Below are 22,922 nucleotides of genomic sequence, written 5' to 3' on the forward strand. Positions count from 1 at the left end.
CCAAGTCTTCTAAAAAGACACATTTGCTTTATATGATGAACATATTTTCATATAGGCTTTTATTTACATACATATACTGTACATATTGAGCAATTACCATTACAGAAATCTCAATCTTAAACATTTGCTCATTCTGTGTATTTGTGTCTTTAAAATAGGGTAACTTTGTTGCAAAAGCTTACAGCACAATGAAGCTTGATTTCAAATTTGATTTCAAACTGAATTTACATAAAAGACAGTCAGGACAGTCAGTAATAAAATTATAAAAATGACCTCAATTCAGCTGAGGTATTCAAAATATGCAGAATTTTTATAAGCAGTGATTCAAGAGCCATATATGTTTTTTTATTTAGATAAATGGAACATCACATGGCTTTGACCTGTAATGTCTGTACAATGCAGTGATGCAGTTCGACAGACTAGGATATTTATACGTACAAATCAGACAAATATCCCATTCCAAAACATTTCTAGCATAAACTTACATGTTTGTTCTCTGTCAATTCGTCTTCGGATGATCTAACTGAGAGTGTATATTATATGTTGATACCTATGAAATATATTGGTGTTCTAAGAATCTTTACTAGTTTGCATACCAACATCCAGTCCAGTTCCATATGTAAATTACCATGCTCTCAGGCAAAGGGTCATAAACCCCCCCGGTATTTCGAAACTCCCGCTTGGAAATTCAGCCTTTCTCATTGGTCAAGCCCATCCTGAGAGGCGCGAATCTTCTCAGACTTTAAAGGGCTCATGCACAGTTCCGCTAAATCTTCTGATTGCTGCCCATGTGGAGAGCCTGAGCCGGTACGGGCGTGCCCGGTGGGCCCCAACATATGGGTCAGTCTGCGGTTCTGTTAGATACTGAGAAGGTGGGGATGCTGAGCTAGTCTTTTAAGGACACTCTAAGTTCGTGCCAGGCCTCAGCCTTGACTTTCCATTCACCAAAGATCCTAGGATCTCAGCTGATGTCTCTCTTAGCTCTTTTCCACTTTCCACCTGGGAAGAAACTCCCAATCACCATTGAGTCAGGACATGTTTGGAATTCATCACTCTTCAACCCAGAAGACCGTGATCGCAAGTCCAAAACCTTGAAACCATCAAGATTTTCATCCAAGACTACATCCGGACACTCGTCAACAACCAAGGCAATGCAAGTATTGTACATTTAACTAAAGGAAACAGAGGTTTAGTACAAGCTATATACCCTGTTATAAACAGCACTGATGGTTTCACTCAAAGGTTAACTGACTCCTTTTCCATAGCTTTGGAAGCCACTCCAATCGACCGGTGCTCTAGGCGGAGGACTTCGGGGTGCCCCACAAACCCCCCTGTCAAATTTGGGACCATTGGCACCTTTCTAAAAAAAATCCCACTCTACATTTATTTGAATTGGTTTGGCCTAGCGGTTTCGTGGACACGGCTGCGAAAGGGCCGATTATATCAGCCTTTATACTGGCAATAAAACTTTACCAAGCCACATCGCTTCAATCCCAGTATACATTTGCCCAACTATTACCAAAAGTATTTCTAAATAAATACAAAACATTTTCTTGCGACCTTACATGAAGTATTATGACAAAATGCATTATGAAGAAGAATTGGACCTGTTCTGCAGCTGCATAAGAGCTAACATTAGCATCATGCTTCATAAGACAATTTATGAGATTAATAGTACACTTTTACTCAGAACTCACTTCAAACCACCATCGAGTGTTTGTAATAACTTCCTTTTGCGATCACATGTGGAATTTGGTCGTTTACTGTTGTCAAAATATGCTATTTATAGCCTTTTATATCTCTGCACAAATTAGCATTTCAGATGTACACATTCACTCAAAAAAATATACATATCCTATTGTAATCATGTGTTTATTATCTTATATAATCTATAGTGGCTGTTGTCATGTTTATTTCTGCTGTGTAAAAGCCTTAACATGTATGCTCTGCTGAAACTCACGTAGTTTGTGATGCTACAACCACTTCTCTGTTCTTATGTTGAAGTTGTTATTTGAAGTGTTTATTTAGTGTGGTTTCTTTTGATTTTTGTAGAAGGACTTTTTGTGTTATCTGGTGGGTTATGGTTCTTGCGGTGAAGAAGGTGGAGGAAGTTGTATGCTTTCCTTTATACCTCAGAGCTCTTCAACCATTATTTGAGATCCCTTTTATACGGATCTTCCATAAACTTTGTTGTTTGAGCACAGCAGGCATATGGATTTAGACTGCTCACTGGCTGGAGGATGTACTGGATATTGTGAGAACTTGAATGGAATCCAAATAAGACCTTATTCACTCCATAACACTTAATCGAACATTCATGGATATTGATATGTCTTGAACTCTATTTACGTTTTTGTTATTTGTAAGATCAAATGGGGAGTTATTTTTACTAAATATAAATTACCATTATTAAATTATTATTTTGCATTCAATGAGAGTCTCTGATTTATGTGGATGTTTTGTTAAGCGGATTATGTTATTGCAGTAGGTTTCCTTTTACAAATAACTTGTGTGACTGGTTTTGGGTTTAGTTAAATCAGAAACTGTTATAATACTCAAGTATATACTCTGCCATACATACACTGATATTGCCACACATGGTCATGCAGTCAGCAATCACGTGCTGATGTGCATCTATACAGATGATAATAACTTGTGAGTTAAACACACAGTTATGGCAGCCAAAGAATTTATAATGTTTTAAGTCAAGGGTCAAAAGCCCAACTAAAGCAAACACTGACCTCGATAATGGTAACTCAAACAAAACTAAAACATCAACATCTAAAGTCAATCTGGTTAGTAACGTGTGAAGCTGGTGATGCTGTTTATGGAGTTGTTTAATCATCCTCTGCTGAGATCTTGAGAGATTTAATGTCTTATTTTATCTTGTGTTGATTTCATCTAAGGCTGTGGCTGAAGTCAGCTGTAGTTCTTGTATTTCTGTTCGTCTCGTCTCTTTTTTTTCTGTTCTTTTTCTTTCTTTCAATGGTTCAGTTTGTTAACAGCAGGTGTTCTTCATTAATGCTCAATCATCACTCAATTACTAAACTAATTATCTCATTAACTTTAACACTGCTTCAGTGTTACTTTTTTAACACTCTGAGTGTGGATTATATATACACTGGGAGTGTTGATTTAACACTGGAGGTTATACTGTGTTGTGCATATGCAAAATGTGAAACTGCAATCTTATTCGCACAAAGTAAATTATTTTTTTTACATGCAATGATACGAAATAAAATCAAACAAGATTTGTAATGAAGAAAAAATATTTAGACAAATAAGAATGAATGATGTAACCCCACAGCACATCTCTTGCGCGTGGCACTCCGCAGCATGGGCCTAACAACCAAATCTTGCACTCCACATGAATGCAGTGCAGATATCGACACAAGTTATGTGAAACACATGAAAGGTTTAAATAAGATAATATTGACAATGAACATTATATGACTTTTAAGTTAGTTTTGACTATTTATCCTTCAGTCGGCTTGTGCATTTCTGACCCGCACTGGGCAGAATCTCTGCGATGTTCTTGATGAGAATGAAATTACTAAAATTTTATGATATGGAAAGCCTGAAACAGATCACAGTAGTATAGAACTACAAAGTAGGTTATCAGTCATCAGCATGATTATTATGAGAGGACTTGAGTTTAAACAGAGGACGTTTTATTAATCCGTCCCTTCTTTTCAGTTTCAATGATTTAGCTTAATCGTGCCAAGTTTAATTTATCCGTTTCTTGTTTTAGTTAGGCCTAAATAATGGGAGCGAAATTATACAGTGCCTCACGTTTTACTAAAATAAAGGAAATAATTCATAAAATATGCAACAATTTCTTAATTAGTGAACAGATATATTTTTCCCTCGTAGTTATTTGTCAAAATAAAGGACAGGTAATGAATAACAAAGTAGGACTATGTGCGTGAAAAAAATGCATACTGTTTTATTAAAGGAATTTTAAAATATAAATTAAAAATGTATTTGTGACAAATATTAAGTAATGTGAGAATATTGACATTTAGCATATTAATCCATGTAGCCTGAAATAGGCTACCACTTTTAATGTTCCGATGCAAAGTAAACAACCATTTCTTTAAGGTAATATAACACATGATTCATTTATTATAAATAAAGCTGCACACCTGTTAAATGTTTCAAATTTTAAATATGGTGTAATACTTAGCTTAGCGTAAAGATGAGCACAGGCTCATAGACTTGACATTTATCCTGCTTGAATTTGTTCTAAATGAGAAACGCACATAACTTCATAAGTAGGCTACTAAATTTCCATCGGTGAATATGAAATATTTTATCTAGGCCTACAGTGTTTTTCTTTCATTTTCTGCCGACTGCAGCCGTCAAATGTAACACATCGGCGAGGCAAAGCTGACAGCTATTTGTGAAAATGTGCTTTGAAGCGTTTGCTTGACAACTTGTGGTTAAAGTGTCACTCAGCGGTCAAAACCTGCAAATGCATTTTTCAGATGCAGCAGTGGTGCCCATGGTGGTAAAAAGCACATTCTGGTTGGCCACCTATTAAATACAACAGTTTTTTTTCTGGTTCTTGAATCTGATTGGCTGAGAGCCTTTTCCAGCTGTGCAATATTCCAGTAGTATCAGTGGCCGGTTGCATAAACTGCTTAGAATAGCTCTTAAAAAGTCAGTCATCTCATTTGTTTCCTTCAAGATTGGTCATAACTATTTAAAGTCAGTAACAAAAAGGTAGATTGGTCTATTTTGAATTTGAAAAGTAAGACTGATTACTCTTGGCTAACTGCTAGTTGATCAAACTAGTTCTTAAGGCACAGTCTTAACATAGTGGCTATGTACGTATATGCAACTGCTTCACCGTTTGTATCACTCCACTTTCTGTCAGATCTATACTGACATCAGGGACCACAATGGAAACAAGTTTTATTTTAAACTTTATTGTGTTATTCTTGACGAATTGAGTGTAGTCACTACTTGTTTTTGTCAAATAAAAAAGAAAGACAGCATTTGTCTTAGTGAATGTCAATGGCGGAAGAGCTAACCCACTATAATCTCCCTTATCAGACACACCCATTAGTAGAGACTGAAAGACCTTTGTCTTTCAGTCTCTACTAATGAGCTGAATCAGGTAACGATTTTGCTTGAGAACAGTATGGATATGCTGGTCCACCAGCTAGACTAGCACTATACCAGCATAAACCAAGCTGGACCAGCTTGGAATCCATGCTGGTTTATGCTGGATTTTTCAGCAGGGGCATGACACAAGTGTGTGTTCCATCGACGTTCTGGGGTATGGATTATATAATCTGTATCACATATGGACCCAGAAATTTTTCAGCTATAGCAGAACCAGGGGGCTCATGTATAAACGTTGCTGTTTTCCACGCATGTATCTGGATTTACAGTATAAAAAAATTAATTTGGCATAAATATGTGCGCACCGTACGGATGCTCTTGACTGTGCGTATGCACTCTTTTTCCTGGAGTGAGAAAAGTAATGAAGTAACAAGGATTTTAAACTCTGTTTTCATTTCGATATACACATTTACATTAAATATTCCATTCTCATTAATGGAGATAAGCACTGAAATTACATAAAGTCATTACACAGAAGTTAAACCAAAATGATATGATTTTAGATATACTGTATGTGTAGTTGATGTGTTTGATCGCTTTTCCTGTGACATGCTATGTTTTAATGGCAGCGAGGAGTGCTATAGGTGCACAATAATTCATATTTAAACTAAACTGCAGATCTCATGTTATGAGATTTTTTTTATATTTTTTTTTTTTTATTTTTTTTAGCAAGAACAATGATCAATGATGTACACTTACTTCGATATTATGGTCGGGCACTGCTGGATGTTCCGGTTTGAATAGGACCAATGATAATAGCTTACTGTACAATCGCAGCTGCATGGAGGTGTTGTTGTGTGAAGGCATCTCCACAACATTATGAAAAATACCACTGTATTTGAAGGATACAACTTGAAAAAATGGTAAGATTTGCGTGTTTCCTTTTTAAAATACTTTGTCAGTGACACGCTGAATCAAACAACTGTATTTACACTGCGATATAGGCTTATCTGTTTCCACTAAAAATAGATAAAAGATGTTGACCTTTTCAGAAAAATGCATAAATTTAATTGAATTTGAATTGTTTAAAACAATTGAAATACTATTTGGCCAGTGTAAAAGAATGAGGTCAAATATATTCTAAAATAGGCTATTTATGTGAGAACTTCACAGTTTTGTTTTTATGGATAATTTGATATATTTATTCTAAAATATACTGGATGATTTTGGCAATAAAAATTAATGTGGCACAAATAGCATTTAGTATCTCATATTTCCTTAATATCTTGTACCTTTAAACATAGTATCATGTGGATGGGAATATGCATGGAAATGATATGCCGATGAGGTTATGCATCATAAAACTAGGCGCTGTAAGCTCCATATATGGTGATTTTGGGGGGGAGTCGGGGTGGAGATGCACGTATGCACAATCTTCCCCTGACTGGGATTTATAAAGGGATTTTTAAGCAGGTTCTGGCGTAAATCTGAAAACTTTTGTGCATACACAAAATCTAGCTTTTGTGCATACGTACACTTTTAGGATGAAATCTACGTAAAGTTTTATACATGAGGCCCCTGGTGAAGGAAGCAACACTAACACTTTCTCTCCCGGTGTAAAGTTACATGCAACGACTCACTTTTCAAACATTTATATTTACATTTATTTATTTAGCAGACGCTTTTATCCAAAGTGATTTATAACTGAGGAATACAACAAGCGATTCATCATAAAGAGGCAAATAAACACAGGAAGTGCTCGTAATACAAAGTTTCAGACATTGTTCAGATTAGTGCAAGTACTAGATAGGGGAAATTAAGGACAGAGAAAGCAAAGATTTTTTAAATGTATTTATTTTTTTAAATATTATAATTTTTTTATGATGCAGTCAAATGTTGAGGAAAGAGATGAGTTTTCAGCTGTTGCTTGAAAATTGTCAGAGATTTAGCATTCCAGATGGGGGTGGGAAGATCATTCCACCAGCCAGGAATGGTAAACAAAAAAGTTTTGGAAAGTGATTTGAACCAGATTTAGTTTGTGGGAGTGGGCCAACACAGTCTAAAAGAACGATTTCAAATGGTTTACCTACAGCTGGAATAGGACGAAGTGGAGCAGACAGCACAATTTGATTGGGCTTCCCCACAATTTGACAAGTATGGCAAGTTTTAGAATGTCGAGACGCATCAACCAAAACATTTTGCAGCACTAGGGGTAGGCAGTATGACCAAAATTGTATTTCACAGTATGACTAGTTTTAATTTTACAGTAATGATATATTTCAAAATATAGTCATTGATGTAGTTAATCTGAAAATCGACAAAAATGACTTTATATAATAACTCAAATAATTTAGAAATGAAAAGTACTTCACCTTGTTTGATTTTTCTTTTTTTTTCTTTTTTTTATTTAGTAAAAACACACTCAGTTTATAGATTAACAGCCCCTGACTGATTGACATTAAATGCAACTTGTAGATGAAATTAAACTTTAAATAAGGCGTTTCTGAATTATTTTTAAATCTTATGTTATTATTTAACTTCAGTCAGTTTATAATATCTAAATATATTATATTGAAATATTCTATTCATAATAAATTACATTTACCTTCTTTTAATTTTGTAGGACACTATTAATACCAGTTTTATATTCATTTATTTCATGGTATCTGCTTATTATACTGTGTTTTAAGGGGCTTGCTTTGCTCTTTTTGTGATAACTGGCAACCCTTCACCTGGAGCTTTAATCAAGAGAGGGAAGAGTCCAATAGTGACTACAAGGAGAGCAGCAGTATGCAAACTGAACATCAGCTACTGTTATTTAAATTATACACACCATCTTGGGAATTCTATTCCCAAGATGGCGGCGCGAGTACATCGCGAGGCTCTGGGTCTCTCCAGATTTTGCAATTTTGCGGTATTTTTCTTACTCATCTCGGCCTGTTCGCAGAACAGTTGTGCCTTTACATCGTACACCCGTTGTGAGCTTTTGGATATCGGTTTGCAATTTCCGACACTTTTATGGACAATCTTGACTCCTTCCTGAGATCGCTAGGACACCCGAGGCTATGCACCCTACCCGGCCGGGCGGAAGTGCTCGCAGGCGGCGCCGAGATCGTAAACAAAGGCGGGGAAGCGCGGAGGACTAAGAGCTAAGCTAAGGCTAACACCACACCGGCTCTCTTTACCCAGCATTTTCCTTGCCAATGTACGGTCGCTAGTGAACAAAATGGAGGAGATTCGACTCAGCATCACACACAGCAAGAAACTTTTGAACTGTAACGTCCTAATCTTCACGGAAACCTGGTTAAACAGCGGAATACCGGACACCGCTATTGAGCTAGCGGACGCCACACACCGGGCGGATAGAACATTAGATGGCTCCGGTAAGACCAGAGGTGGTGGATTGTGCATTTACATTAACAAAGCTTGGTGCACAAACTCTGCTATTGTTGGGAGTCATTGTTCAGCTAACCTTGAGTTTCTCATGGTTAAATGTAGACCGTTTATCTACCGCGGGAGTTCACTTCCACCATTATAACTGCAGCCTATATTCCCCGGATGCTGATGCCAAGCTTGCTATGAAAGAACTTCACGCAGCCATCAGTAAACAACAGACTGATCACCCGAAGCGGCTTTTATTGTTGCAGGTGACTTTAATCACTCAAACTTAAAGTCAGTGCTACCCAAGTTTCACCAGCATGTTTCCTGTCACACCAGAGGAAACAAAACCTTAGACCATGTTTACACAAACATGGCTGGAGCTACGTTGCGACACCCCTCCCCACCTGGGACAGTCAGATCACCTTTCTTTGTTCCTCACCCCAAATATGCACCCCTCATCAACCGTGTGAAGCCATCAGTGAAGACCATCAAGGTGTGGCCTGCGGGGCAGATTCCACACTCCAGGAAAGGTTTCTACACACAGACTGGAGTATGTTTGCTTCTCAAGCCACCAGTGGCGCTCACACAGACATTGACTCTTACACCTCCTCTGTATTGGATCATATCAATATCACCATTGACAGTGTTACAACCCAGAAACAGATCACCACATATCCAAATCAGAAGCCTTGGATGAACAAGGAAGTGCGACTCCTGTTGAAGTCACGCAACACTGCCTTCAGATCAGGAGATGCACAAGCCTACAGCACATCCAGAGCAAACCTGAAGAGGGGCATCAAAAAGGCCAAGCACTGCTACAAGCTAAAGATAGAGGGACACTTTTCCAACTCTGACCCTCGACGCATGTGGCAGGGCATTCAGGCCATCAGTGACTACAAACCCACCCACTCCACCCCCGCAGCCACTGATGTCAACTTCCTGAACGAGCTAAATTACTTTTATGCTCGCTTTGAAAGAGACAACAGAGAAACCGCCACCAAGCTCAATCCCTCAGCTGACCACCCACCAATCATACTCTCCTCCACAGATGTCTGCAAGGCACTGAGCCGGATCAGCGCGCACAAGGCTGCTGGACCAGACAACATCCCTGGTCGTGTTCTCAGGGCATGTGCGGAGCAGCTCGCTGGGGTTTTACAGACATTTTCAACCTGTCTCTTGCCCAAGCAGCCGTACCAACATGCTTTAAATGCACTTCCATTGTGCCAGTGCCAAAACACTCTAGTCCGAGGTGCCCTAATGACTACCGCCCTGTAGCACCCATCGTCATGAAGTGCTTTGAGCGGCTGGTCCTGGAACACCTAAAAGACTCTCTACCATCCACATTGGACTCACACCAGTTTGCCTACCGTAGCAATAGGAGCACAGAGGACGCAGTTTCCATGGCACTGCACTCTGTGCTCACTCACCTGGACAATAAGAACACTTATGCACGTATGCTGTTTGTTGACTTCAGCTCAGCATTCAACACTGTCATCCCAACCAAGTTAATAGCCAAACTTGGAGACCTGGGCATCAATACCTCAATGTGTAACTGGATTTTGGACTTCCTGATCAACAGACCCCAGAATGTTCGATCAGGATTCACCTGCTCCACATCCATCACACTTAACACTGGTGTACCACAGGGCTGTGTGCTAAGCCCGTTTCTCTACTCCCTCTTCACCTCCGACTGCAAGCCTGTGTATGGATCTAATTCCATCGTCAAGTTTGCAGACGACACCACGGTGATTGGCCTCATCAGTAACAACGATGAGACTGCCTATAGGGAGGAGATCCAGCACCTGGCCACATGGTGCACTGAAAATAACCTGCTCCTCAACACCACCAAAACGAAGGAGCTCATCGTGGACTTCAGGAAGGAGTCAAGAGGCACACGACACCATCCACATCAATGGAATGGCTGTTGAGCGTGTCTCCAGTTTCAAGTTCCTGGGGATCCACATCTCGGCGGACATGTTGTGGAAAACCAACACCTCCAGCCTGGTCAAGAAGGCTCACCAGCGCCTCTTCTTTCTGAGGACACTGAGGAAGAATCAGCTCTCCTCTGCTATCCTGGTGAACTTCTATCGCTGCGCAATAGAAAGCATCCTGACCAACTGTGTCACAGTATGGTATGGGAGCTGCTCTGTTGCGAGCGCAAGGCACTGCAGCGTGTGGTGAAAACTGCCCAGCGCATCACAGGGACTCCACTACCTGCCATCGAACACATCCAGAGGAAACGCTGTCTGCATCGAGCTCGCAGCATCCTTAAGGACTCCTCTCACCCAGCCCACAGACTGTTTTCTCTCCTGCCCTCCGGCAGGCGTTTCAGGTGCCTCCGGACCAGGACCAGCAGACTAAAGAACAGTTTCTTCCCCAGAGCTGTCTCTTTACTGAACTCTAACCCCGTTGATCCACTTCCTCATATATTGTTAACTCTTCTCTCCTACCTCACATCTGCCTTATTTGCACTACTGAATGTAAATTTTATTACAGTAACAACTGTTTACTTTTGTATCTTGCACTACCATACCTAAATTGGACTATGCTCATTTGCACTGCCGACTGTTGTTACATTATCAATGCTTACATTAACATTTTGCACCGTATGTCTAATTGTAATATGCAATCACTTCCACTGCACTTTTACACCTTGTTTATAGTAATAGTCATCTGTATATATATTATATTGATAGTACATATCACCTGTAAATTCTGCTTATAGTAATAGCCATCTGTATATTTATTCACTATACATATTCACCTGTAATTATATTTATTATAATATATCACCTGTAAATTCTGTATATTTATTCACTATACATATTCACCTGTAAATTCTGTATATTTATTCACTATACATATTCACCTGTAAATTCTGTTTATATTAATAACCATCTTTCTATATATATTTATACATATATTCAGTACATATCCTTGTCCTGCACTTATTCAACCATTGTATATACTGCACTTGCTACTATTGCACTTCTGGTTAGACCTAAACTGCATTTCGTTGCCCTGTACCTGTACTTGTGTAATGACAATAAAGTTGAATCTAATCTAATCTAATCTAATCTAATCTAATCTAATAACGTCTTCATTAATTGATTCCAGCCCAGTGAAGATTGACACGTCACGCAGCCACTCATATTCGTCTCTTGTTTGTGCAACCCTCTTCTGTATCATTAAAATGTGATCGATTAATTTTAGCGTCAAGTTGAGAGATGTACAGTACAAGACATTAAATCCAGCTTGAATTTTGCATATTATCCAATTGAACAACTTCAAGCAGAAAATAAATCACTGTAGATATCAGTTGCAGCACTTACCAAACAAGTTGTTACTCTCTCTTCTGAAAATAGAAGAATCAATGAAAGGCTCCTTGAAATACAATCAAGTATGCAAGATCATTTGATCTTCACTGGAATCCCTGAAAATCCTTCTTCCAATGATCCAGAAGCACTCATCAGAAATGTCATGATCTCGAAGCTTAAACTTGACAAAGAAACTGATTCGATCTCCTTTCATCGGGTGCACAGGATCGGCAAATTATCCAGCAAAGGTCCTCGTCCCATAGTTGCCAAACTGCAGCACTTTAAGCATGAAGAGATCATGAAAAGTAAAGGAAAAGAGCTTAAAGAATCATATTTTGGGATAAATACAGCTTCTGTATTATCCAATACAGAAGCAACAAAGACTGAATAATAAACGTGCGTATTTAAGCGTGGATAAACTATTTATAGATGGTGTTACGAAGGTCTAGGGAAGGGAGCCATAGCAAAAAATTATTCCCTTCTCCTTTCTCTTTTAAAAGTGAAATGTAATAGTTTCATATTCCCTCAATGTCGTTGTGTGGCAATAAATGACCAAACAAACAAATATTCTCAAAAGAGAATTTATTTTGATGCCCAGGAGTCATTGTCAAATATTGAAATTGAATACTTAAGTTAAATATGTATACAACAAAGAAAAAAAAAAAGTAAAAGATATGAAAAAAAAGAGAAAAGCGATTTCAAGTGGTGCCAAAGAAAAGAAATAAACAAAACAGAAAACCAATCTACCTTTACATGGAGATGATACAGGCATCATGTTCAAAAGCTTGTGTTTTCAGGCCCCCAAAACAGAGTTACTGAAGACACCTGATGTTAACAAACAGAATCGCTGAAGGAGAAAATCTTAATTTTTAGATTACCATTACAGTGGTCAGTGTTTGCTTTAGTTGGGCTCTTGATCCTTGACTTTTCAACAACAAATTTTGTTTGGCTGTTGTAATTGTGTTGTAGCAGTTAGACAAGCTAAAAGAAAAGGTGGTGTTTTTTTTCTTTTTTTTCTGTCATTCTTTCAGTGATTCTATTTGTTAATAGCAAGTGTTCATCACTAAAGTTCAATTCTCGTTTTATTAGTTGCTTAGTTCTTTCGTTAACTTTCTCACTGCTTCAGTGTTACTTCAACCCTCTGTAGTGTACACACATAATAGCTCTTTAAAACTGAGGATTTTGCTGTGGGTTTAAACGGGGTTAAATGTGTGAAATGGAAAAAAAACGCTGTGGAAAGTATTTTTAACAGAAATATACTGTTAATTTAATTTACGGAGGAAAACTGTAAAAAAACAGTAGATTATTATTTCACTGTAAAATCAAGAAAAAACTGCTAAATACTGTAAAACCTAACAGTTAACTTCCTGTTGTTTTTGTGGGTCACCATTGTGCTGGAGAGTAGAGCCTGTGTTTAAGTCAAGGATGGACAGAAAAACATTTTTATGCTGTATGTTGCTTTATTTAAAGGCAAGGCAAGATTATTTATATAGCACATTTCATACACAGTGGTAATTCAAAGTGCTTTACATAAAAGGAAGTGAAAGACTCGCAACAGTAAAACCAAGAAATAATAATAAAAACAGTATATAGAAATTGTTTTAAAAAGAATTTAAAACAGTTAAGAATAGAAAATGATTATACATAGTGCAGTCAGTTCGGACGTAGCACAGTGCTCATTCAGTAAATGCAGGTTTACAGTTGAAATTGTGCATTTTCTATCTAGTTTGGTTATTTATTTGGCTATTTATTTTTATTTTATTTTTCCCAGTATTAATGTTTTAAGTAAATGATATGTGTATATTGTTATAAAATGTTTAATAAAAATACAGTAAAAAAAACACTCTCTGTATACTATAATCTATCGTTATAGTATACAGAGTATTAAAACATCTTCACATCGTACAACATTTAGATGCAATGAAAGGTTTCCTACCGTATTTCAAAATGTTGCACTCGATTTCACACATTTTAGTCTGGAATTACAGTTTGGGAAGAGTCCAACTAGTAAATGTGTTCAAGTTTATGTCACAATAACGCATTATTTAATGCAAATAAGAAACATTACTTACTCAGCAGAACTTATCTCCTCTGCTGGATCAAATGGCACATCGCATCGTTCTTCTTCTGAGGTAAATTCTGGGTTATTCCTCTCAGTATGTATTTCAAAAATGAAAAGTAGCTGAGATGAACTTGATGAATCTTCACACTTTGTTTATGGAGACAATGTGGGCGTTTAGATGTCCGCATTAGTGATGGTGAAATGAAGCTTCATGAAGCATTAAGCTTGATTCACGAAAGGGTTAATTTCTGGAGGCTTCATTTCCTCACAATACAACCTGGTGGACAAAGAGTGTAAACCAAGCAGATACATTACAGACAGAGGTGTAAAGTCCAGGGGTCAGAAAGTAAAAGTCCTGTCATGTGTTTATTCCACCCATGAACTCAGCAGCTGATTTCACCAGAGGAGGAACCAAGTCATTCCTTTCAAGTCACAAACGAGTCTCGAGTCAAATCTCAAGTCCTCAAAGAGTTAAAGTTAATGAGATAATTAAGTGACTAATTAAATGATGATTGTGCGTTAGTGATGAACACCTGCTGTTATTGAGAATTACAGAGGATCAGATGTTGATGTTTTATTGGTTAAAATGATGCCACCATCATGGAGATCAGTGTTTGCTTTAGTTGGGCTCTTGACCCTTGACTTCTTGTGTTAGATCTCTTTCTGTAGTAATATATATGGTGTTGTGAAGCAGAAAGATCAGTGCAGTACAGTGAGCAGCTGTTAGTTGCTTTTACATGAAGAAATAATCATCAGGCGTTGGTCTGATTACATCCAACATATTTTTTTTGTTTCATTTATAGGTTTATGTTCTGAACAATCCATTTACATTTATGCATTTAGCAGATGCTTTTATCCAAAGCGACTTACATTGTATTCAAGTTATAGTTTTTACATTTTATCAGGTCTTGCTTTCCCTGGGAATCGAACCCATGATCTAGGCGTTGCTAGCGCCATGCTCTACTATTTGAGCTACAGGAAATCCACCTTGTGAAGTTACAGCATGCAATTTGTCTAATAGTTATAATGAATTAATTTTAAATCTACTGTACACAACACATATACATATTTGAACTCTTATTCTGACTACACACACACAGACATCACAAAGCAGCATATGAATCTCAACAATGGTGACAAACAACAAAATGCTTCATGTTGCAATGCATGCTGGGTAAACACCATAGGGAAAAATTGTCACCACTGTTGAGGATCATATGATAAGTGTTCATATTTAAAAGCCTGAGCTGATACAGTTATTGTTTCCCAATATTAAAGCATTATAGTGGTATTTAATTAACAGGGCTTTTTTCACAGTGCAGTAACAGCTGAATGTCAGTCAACAAACCAAAGACAGAGCCCTTAATGATGTTCATTGAAATGATTTATAATCAGAAAGTGTAAGCTAAGCTCAAACCTCAAACTTTCAATGCAGCAATTCACAAACGTTTGCTGTGAAACACTATTGCAATTGCTTAAAAGCAAATTACTCTGATTTGTTAAAAGGGTCAAGAGCCCAACTACAGCAAACACTGACCTCCATGATGGTGGCATTATTTTAACCAATAAAACATCAACATCTGATCCTCTGTGACTCTCAGTAACAGCAGGTCTTCATCACTAATGCACAATCATCATTTAATTAGTCACTTAATTATCTCATTAACTTGAACTCTTTGAGGACATGGGATTTGACTCGAGACTGGTTTGTGACTTGAAAGGAATGACTTGGTTCCTCCTCTGGTGAAATCAGCTGCTGAGTTCATGGGTGGAACAAAAATATGGCAGGACTTTTACTTTCTAACCCCTGGATTGTCCGCCTCTGCAGATGACTGTGTGTTAGTGATGTCTGACAGCTAAACTAATGTAATGTGGACTGTTGCTATGTGTGTCTGTAGGTTATCTGGCTGTATGGTGACAAAGGAAGGCTGTGGTTATGTGTCTTCAGCTCTGAGTTCAAACCCCTCACACTTGAGAGAGCTGGATCTGAGCTACAATCACCCAGGAGAATCAGGAGTCAAGCTGCTCTCTGAAAAACTCAAGAATATGGACAAACTCAGGTAAGTTGAGCAGCAAGTTTTTAGGTTTTATTATTTTAACTACTCAGTGTCTCTATGTAGGTAGAAGTCTAGGGGTTTCTAGAAGACACAACAATATAACAGATTTAAAGAGCAATAGTCTGAGCCCTGCCACACCACCACAAACACCAAGAGCAGTATTAACTGAAACAAAATAACTAAGAAGCAACCATATAAACTTTTTTTTTTAAGTTATATTTATGCCTTTAATGAAAGACGACAGTGGAGAGCAATGTAGCTTATATTGAAATTGTTGATTTCATTTGGTTAAATGACAACACACAATCAACAACTACTTCCTACTTGTTTTTAATATCTCAAATACTTAAAAAGAAATATATATATATATATATATAGTACTATTTACCATCACATTCAGCTGTTATTCTTATTTATTAGAAATAGACATTATTTATAATAAACTCTTTGGAGTATATCAATTGTAGAAGTAAATAGCCAAACATAGAAAAGACATTCACACCCATGCATTCACCAATATGTCCAAAAATAAATTTTAAAGCAATATAACTCCTTGTTACAGTTTAAAAGCGATAGATTTCTCAAGAATTACACTTTCCATAATTTACACAGTTTTATTTTGTACCGGAATTGTGTGAGTTTTATCTTCAGTGGAACACAAAAGGAGATTTAAGGCAGAACATTAAGAGACTAACAGCCTCAGTCACTATTTACTATTAATGCATCTTCTTTTTTAATAAATGAATTGTGAATGAGACAGAAGACTCTCCTCAAGGTTCTTTTTGACATTTCCAATATGATTTCTGGCATAAACAACAAATATCTTTGGCCAGCTGTTTACCAGTTAGTTCAGGCAGAAGACAAAAAAAAAAAAAGGTAAACCTCGACCAAACATTTTCTATAATATTTAAATACATAACCAAATGCAAAACCTAATAAAATAATGATGGCATCCAGTGGTTCTCAGCTCTGGCCCTTGAGAGCCACTTTCCTGCAAAGTTTATTACATTTGATTTTATTTTTTACTTTCCATCAGATAGCATTAATCTGCCTCAGTGTATTTTAAATGCCTTTGCTCTGGTTTAACTTACATTCTGCATTAATTGAAAAAATAGCATAAAATGTGTGTAGGTCACAATAACTACTTTTTGGTTGGGTGAGAAATAATTACGATAAACAGTATTATTTTCATTTAAAGATTATTTTATGGCACTGACAATATAATGCTAATATTTCAGCAGTATCAGCACTGGGACTTGTCTCTGGCTATGTTTACATGCAACCAAATAATCCATTTGTAATCGGATTGACGGCTCAATCGGACTGAAAAGGCTTCATGTAAACACCTTAATCGATCCGATTGAGCTCGATCGGAATGAAATTTCGATCCGATTGAAGGGGGTGGTTTATTCCTTTTCTAACCCGATTAAGCGTGCATGTAAACACTCGATCGGATTGAAAACCGAAACTGAAAGGACTGCGCATGTGCAATAACGCAGAAATTGCGTAATGACGTATGACGCGCGGAACGAGCGGTTCTTCCTTTTGAATAAAGTGTTGTATAAATGCATGTCCTGTCATTATAAAACTCTCCTTTCACTCGGTGAAACTCCCACCAGTCCTTGTTTCGGACTCTCATCTACAGGCAACCCGTTTTTTGCTCAGGGAGGGGCATTTTTCTGCGTGATAAATATGAGCAGCACGGCACTGCAGTTTATATGTATATTTATCCTAAAGTGGATAAATATTAATTCCGCTGTTAAAAACAAATAAAGAAACAGTGTAGGAGAGTGGTTATTATGTGCAAACAGTGAGAAACTCCATATTTGTGTGGTGTGCGCATGTCAAAAAAAAAAAAATTCAGATTTGAAGCTTGACATATAAACGCGCACATCAACCCGATCACTTTATTTAGCGTTCATGTAAACACTACATTCAGATTCATCAATCGGAATGAATTCAGTCCGTTTGAACCAAAAAGCGTGCATGTAAACGTAGCCTCTGTGTGAACTAGACAGGTTGTCAGTGCAGTTTCATTGTTAGACCAGTAGATGGAGGCAAGGGACTGTCTTTATGAGTGAGTCATCATCAAACTGTAGTGATGGTGAAATTAAGCTTCATGAAGCATTAAGCTTGGTTCACAAAAGGGTTAATTTCTGGAGGCTTCATTTGCTCACAATACCACCTGGTGGCCAAAGAGTGTAAAACAAGCAGATATATTACAGACAGAGGTGTAAAGTCCAGGGGTCAGAAAGTAAAAGTCCTGCCATGTGTTTATTCCACCCATGAACTCAGCAGCTGATTTCACCAGAGGAGGAACCAAGTCATTCCTTTCAAGACACAAACGAGTCTCGAGTCAAATCCCAAGTCCTCAAAGAGTTAAAGTTAATGAGATAATTAAGTGACTAATTAAATGATGATTGTGCATTAGTGATGAACACCTGCTGTTATTGAGAATCACAGAAGATCAGATGTTGATGTTTTATTGGTTAAAATGATGCCACCACCATGGAGATCAGTGTTCGCTTTAGTTGGGCTCTTGACCCTTTTAATAATTCAAAGTAATTTGCTTTTAAGCAATTGCAATAGTGTTTCACAGCAAAAGTTTGTGCACTGCTGAATTAAGAGCTTGAGATTAGATTAAACTTCCTGCTTATAAATCATTTGAATGAACATTGTGAAAGTGTTTTTCTTTGGTTTGTTGACTGACTTTCAGCTATTACTGAATTGTGAAAAAAGTCCTGTTAATTAAATACCACTATAATGCTTTAATATTGGGAAAAGATAACTATGTCAGCCCAGGCTTTTAAGCATGAACACTTATCATATGATCCTCAACAGTGGTGGTAATAATTCTTCATAATGCAGTGCATGATGGGAGTTTTTACTATGGTGTTACCCAGCATGCATTGCAGCATGAAGCATTTTGTTGATTGTCACCTTTGTTAAGATTCATGTGCTGGTTAGTAATGTCTGATGATTATTTACTTGCGCAAAAGCAGTTAACATCTGCTCACTGTTTTGATCTCTCTGCTTTACAACAGCACATACATTACTACAGAAAGAGATCTAACACAGGAGTCAAGGGTCAAGAGCCCAACTAAAGCAAACACTGATCTCCATGATGGTGGCATCATTTTAACCAATAAAACATAAACATCTGATCCTCTGTGATTCTCAATAACAGCAGGTGTTCATCACTAATGCACAATCATCATTTAATTAGTCTCTTAATTATCTCATTAACTTTAACTCTTTGAGGACTTGTGATTTGACTCGAGACTCGTTTGTGACTTGAAAGGAATGACTTGGTTCCTCCTCTGGTGAAATCAGCTGCTGAGTTCATGGGTGGAATAAACACATGGCAGGACTTTTACTTTCTGACCCCTGGACTTTACACCTCTGCCTGTAATATATCTGCTTGTTTAACACTCTTTGGCCACCAGGTGGTATTGTAAGCAAATGCAGCCTCCAGAAATTAACCCTTTTGTGAACCAAGCTTTCTGGCATAAACGAAGCTTCATTTTACCAACACTAACTTTTGGTGCTCTAGCAGTTAATAAACAAAACCACATGTGTGATGTGGAGGAACATTGCAGTCAGAGCTACTTCTCTCTGTGGATGTGTATGATTGGTACTGGGCTACTCCATAGCGGCTGTCATCCAGACAGGTCTAAAACAGTCTGAATATCAACACTTATACGTGTACCATAGTAATTCAGGATAAGACAAAAACACAGTTTGAAAGATGGATTCATGATTTTTCTGCTCACTATATCAGTTTTGTATGTGGTATACCTTTTTTAAATTCTGATTAATTCATGAATGAAACAAGGTGTTGAAATTAATTTTTAATTTTAATTTTCAACACTCCAACTCAGATACTGAGAGCAGATGAGATGACACTGTGATTGGCTAAAAAATAAACACATAAAAACAATGGGCAATATTTTGTCACCTACATTTATAGTATCAATGTTAATATATGTCATGTGATAAGATTCTATAGTCATTTTTTACGGCATGTTCTTTTTAAAAAATATTTGTATTATATTTGATAGAACTAAATGGTACATAATTTAGAAGTGAATTTTGTAGACAAAAGAGTTACAAAAACACGCTGAAAAATATATGTGTGGCAGCTACTTTTTAGTGGCCATCAAAGCTTGCTAATTATTTGTGATTTATGTCCATGGAATATGGCAGTAGTCAGCCATAAAACACAAGCCAAGAGGTTGGTGTGGTGTGGACAGGACTGGAATAAACGTTTGTCTAGGTCAGAGGTGAAGCTGTGGCCACACTGTTAAAAATTGCCAGGAATTTAGAGGATTAAAGAGTATTATTTTACAATAAATTACTGTATTCAGAAATGTACTGTGAAATCAATGCATGTTGGGTGATTTTCTTACAAGTGACTGTGAATGATCAGCAGAATGATGCTAACACCACATTAATTTACTGCTCTTGTTTTACTGTGAATTCACATTATAAAGTTGTCTTTAAATGTGCCACTGTTAGAAATTTAGTTATTTATTACTGTAATTGTTTTGAAGTCACCAAAATTATGATTAGTGATTAGTATTTATTTGGGTTTTGGACCCTAAATATTCCTATTCATATAGTCATGTCAGAAGAGTGATGAATAAAAACACTTGTCAAAATGGTGACAAGCTAGAATAGGAAAACTAATTACCTGACTTTAAATTAGTCAAACTATTCTTGGCATGAAGGTGAACATTTTATTTTAGCATTAAGCATGGAGATTATTCAATAACTTATTTCATATTCATAACTGTTTGTGGATGGATCTTTTACAGTAGTAAAGGAACTGCTGAGAAACGTCTTTGAAAGATGTGACATCAATACTCGACAAACAAAACACAACAATGGTTAACACTCAACAAATAAAAACAACACACAGCATAAACCCACATTACAAATTAAACAACACAAACTGCTAAAAGTGAACAAGTTTCATGGCACAAGTAAGACACAAGAATTAAACTCTACAGCATGATCTATATTTATGCTGCATTGCATGCTAGGAACTGTTATGACTTTAAGATGTAGATCTAAGGGTGTAAGCGATAACATTTAGGTTGTAATAATTTTTTGGAAAGATACCAAACTTCAAACAACAATGTGGTATTTATTGTACATCCACGCAGAAATCAATAATAAGAAAAGATATATACAATAAACTATTTACACAGCAAATCCAATTAACAAACCAAAACAAACAAATAATGTGTGTCATGTGACACAGCAGTCATGATAGCAGTATAACTTATATACACAAAAAAAAATGTTTAGTCGCTTCAACTTAGAAATTGTATGTCAACTGGTAACATCTACAATAACTGGTTTTGTTTAAATGAAATAAATGATTTAAGGTTACTGATTATAAGTGAATTCAACCAACCTGAAAAAGCAAGTTTTACTGAAGCATAACTGTTAGTAGTTTTAACTATTTCTCCAGTTAGGTAAAATTACTTAAGTGAAGATGTTGATGTTTTATTGACAATTATAACGTTTGAAGTCACCATTGTGGAGATAAGCGTTTGCTTTAGTTGGGCGCTTGATGCTTCACTTTTGTTATTAGTTTTCTGTGGTTGCTGAAAATGTCCTTTTCTAAAGTACATTTGATGTCGCTGAAAGTGCTTGATAAAACTTGATGAAATCATAATTTCATCAAGTGGTGATGTTATTTAGATTTATTAGTAACACATTTTGAAGTGTTGTCCCGTTTTGAGACGTTGTAAGTTTTTACGTCATTATGCAGAAATTATTGATCCATAGACATCATGGATTTGTGTATGAACCTCAACAATGGTGACAAACAACTCTGATGTCTTTGGTAGCTTGTTTCGTGATGTTCAGACTCCTGATATGATCTGTGAATCTGACCACTAAATGTTGACTGAATCATCATCAATAAGCAATCAAGATCTCTGATCAGAGTTTCTCACAACTGTTGTTAAAACAAATGTGTTTCGGACAGACTGTTGCAGCAGTCAGAGAAAAACTGATGTTCAATATTCAAGGATCAAGAGCCCAGTTAAATCAAACGCTTATCTCCACAACGGTGACTCCAAATTTGATTATTTTCAATAAAACATCAACATCTAAACTTCAGTTAATTCTCAATAAGAAGTTTAGTATGAAAGAAATAAAGTCAGACTGGATTGTAATAAGTGAGAGAGCGATCTGTTAGTGTTTAATGTTTTGTTGCTGCCAGTCATGTGATGTTTTATTATTTTTACAGTGGTTACCATTGTGCAGAACATTAGCAGTCAATTGTGATTTTCACTTTGCTGCAACTTAAAATATAAGATAACTTAAAATCATATTTTTTCATTGAACGCAAATTCATTAATCAGCATGGAGCAAGTGTGCTCGTTTTTAATGTGTTTTTTTTCTGAGTTTTATTGGAAGTTGTGTGTTGGGTCAACATAATGGATTTAAGTTGAAATAACATCCTCTTGTTTTATGTTATGTAATCTTAATTGAACTAGGTTACCACAACAAAACTAGAATTGTATGCAGTATCAGACAGAAAGACCTCCTTAAAGCAACAACTGTACAGGTTAAATTTTTAAATGTTTTTAATACGACTGACTGACTGATTTAATGTGAATTTAATAACAATATTGTAAGTTACTAATTATAACACTTTCATTTTACAGAGAGTAAAGAACATTTACATTATCATCTGAACGCCTCTGATTGGGCGTTGCATTCGTAAGCTCAACATAATTGTGTGTGTGATTGCTTATAATGCAGCACTGCCTGTCTCTGGCTCAGCGCCAGCCAAAGTGTAGCCAGCTCGTCCCTCCTGGCTTGACTACCCCTCTGCGTTGTTATGTGTGCTGTGAAATAAACACTGGAGTCAGTCTGCTGGTTCAGTTTTCTTTTATGTTGAGTGCTCTGCATAAGTAGAGAACATGCAGTTAATTTTTTCCTGTTACAATCTTGCCTTCTCCTGCTCGCTCTGCTCAGACTGAAGCAAGAGTTCACAATACAGAGAATTTAATA

The 22,922-nt window shown here is 36.9% G+C and overlaps 1 pseudogene; it reads left to right on the forward strand.

The window, feature by feature from the left end:
* LOC131531076 (NACHT, LRR and PYD domains-containing protein 12-like) overlaps positions 1–22,922 on the forward strand; it is a 63,280-nt pseudogene that overhangs the window by 24,795 nt on the left and 15,563 nt on the right.

The sequence above is a fragment of the Onychostoma macrolepis genome, chromosome 22 (assembly GCF_012432095.1).
Source record: "Onychostoma macrolepis isolate SWU-2019 chromosome 22, ASM1243209v1, whole genome shotgun sequence".
Lineage (NCBI taxonomy): Eukaryota > Metazoa > Chordata > Actinopteri > Cypriniformes > Cyprinidae > Onychostoma > Onychostoma macrolepis.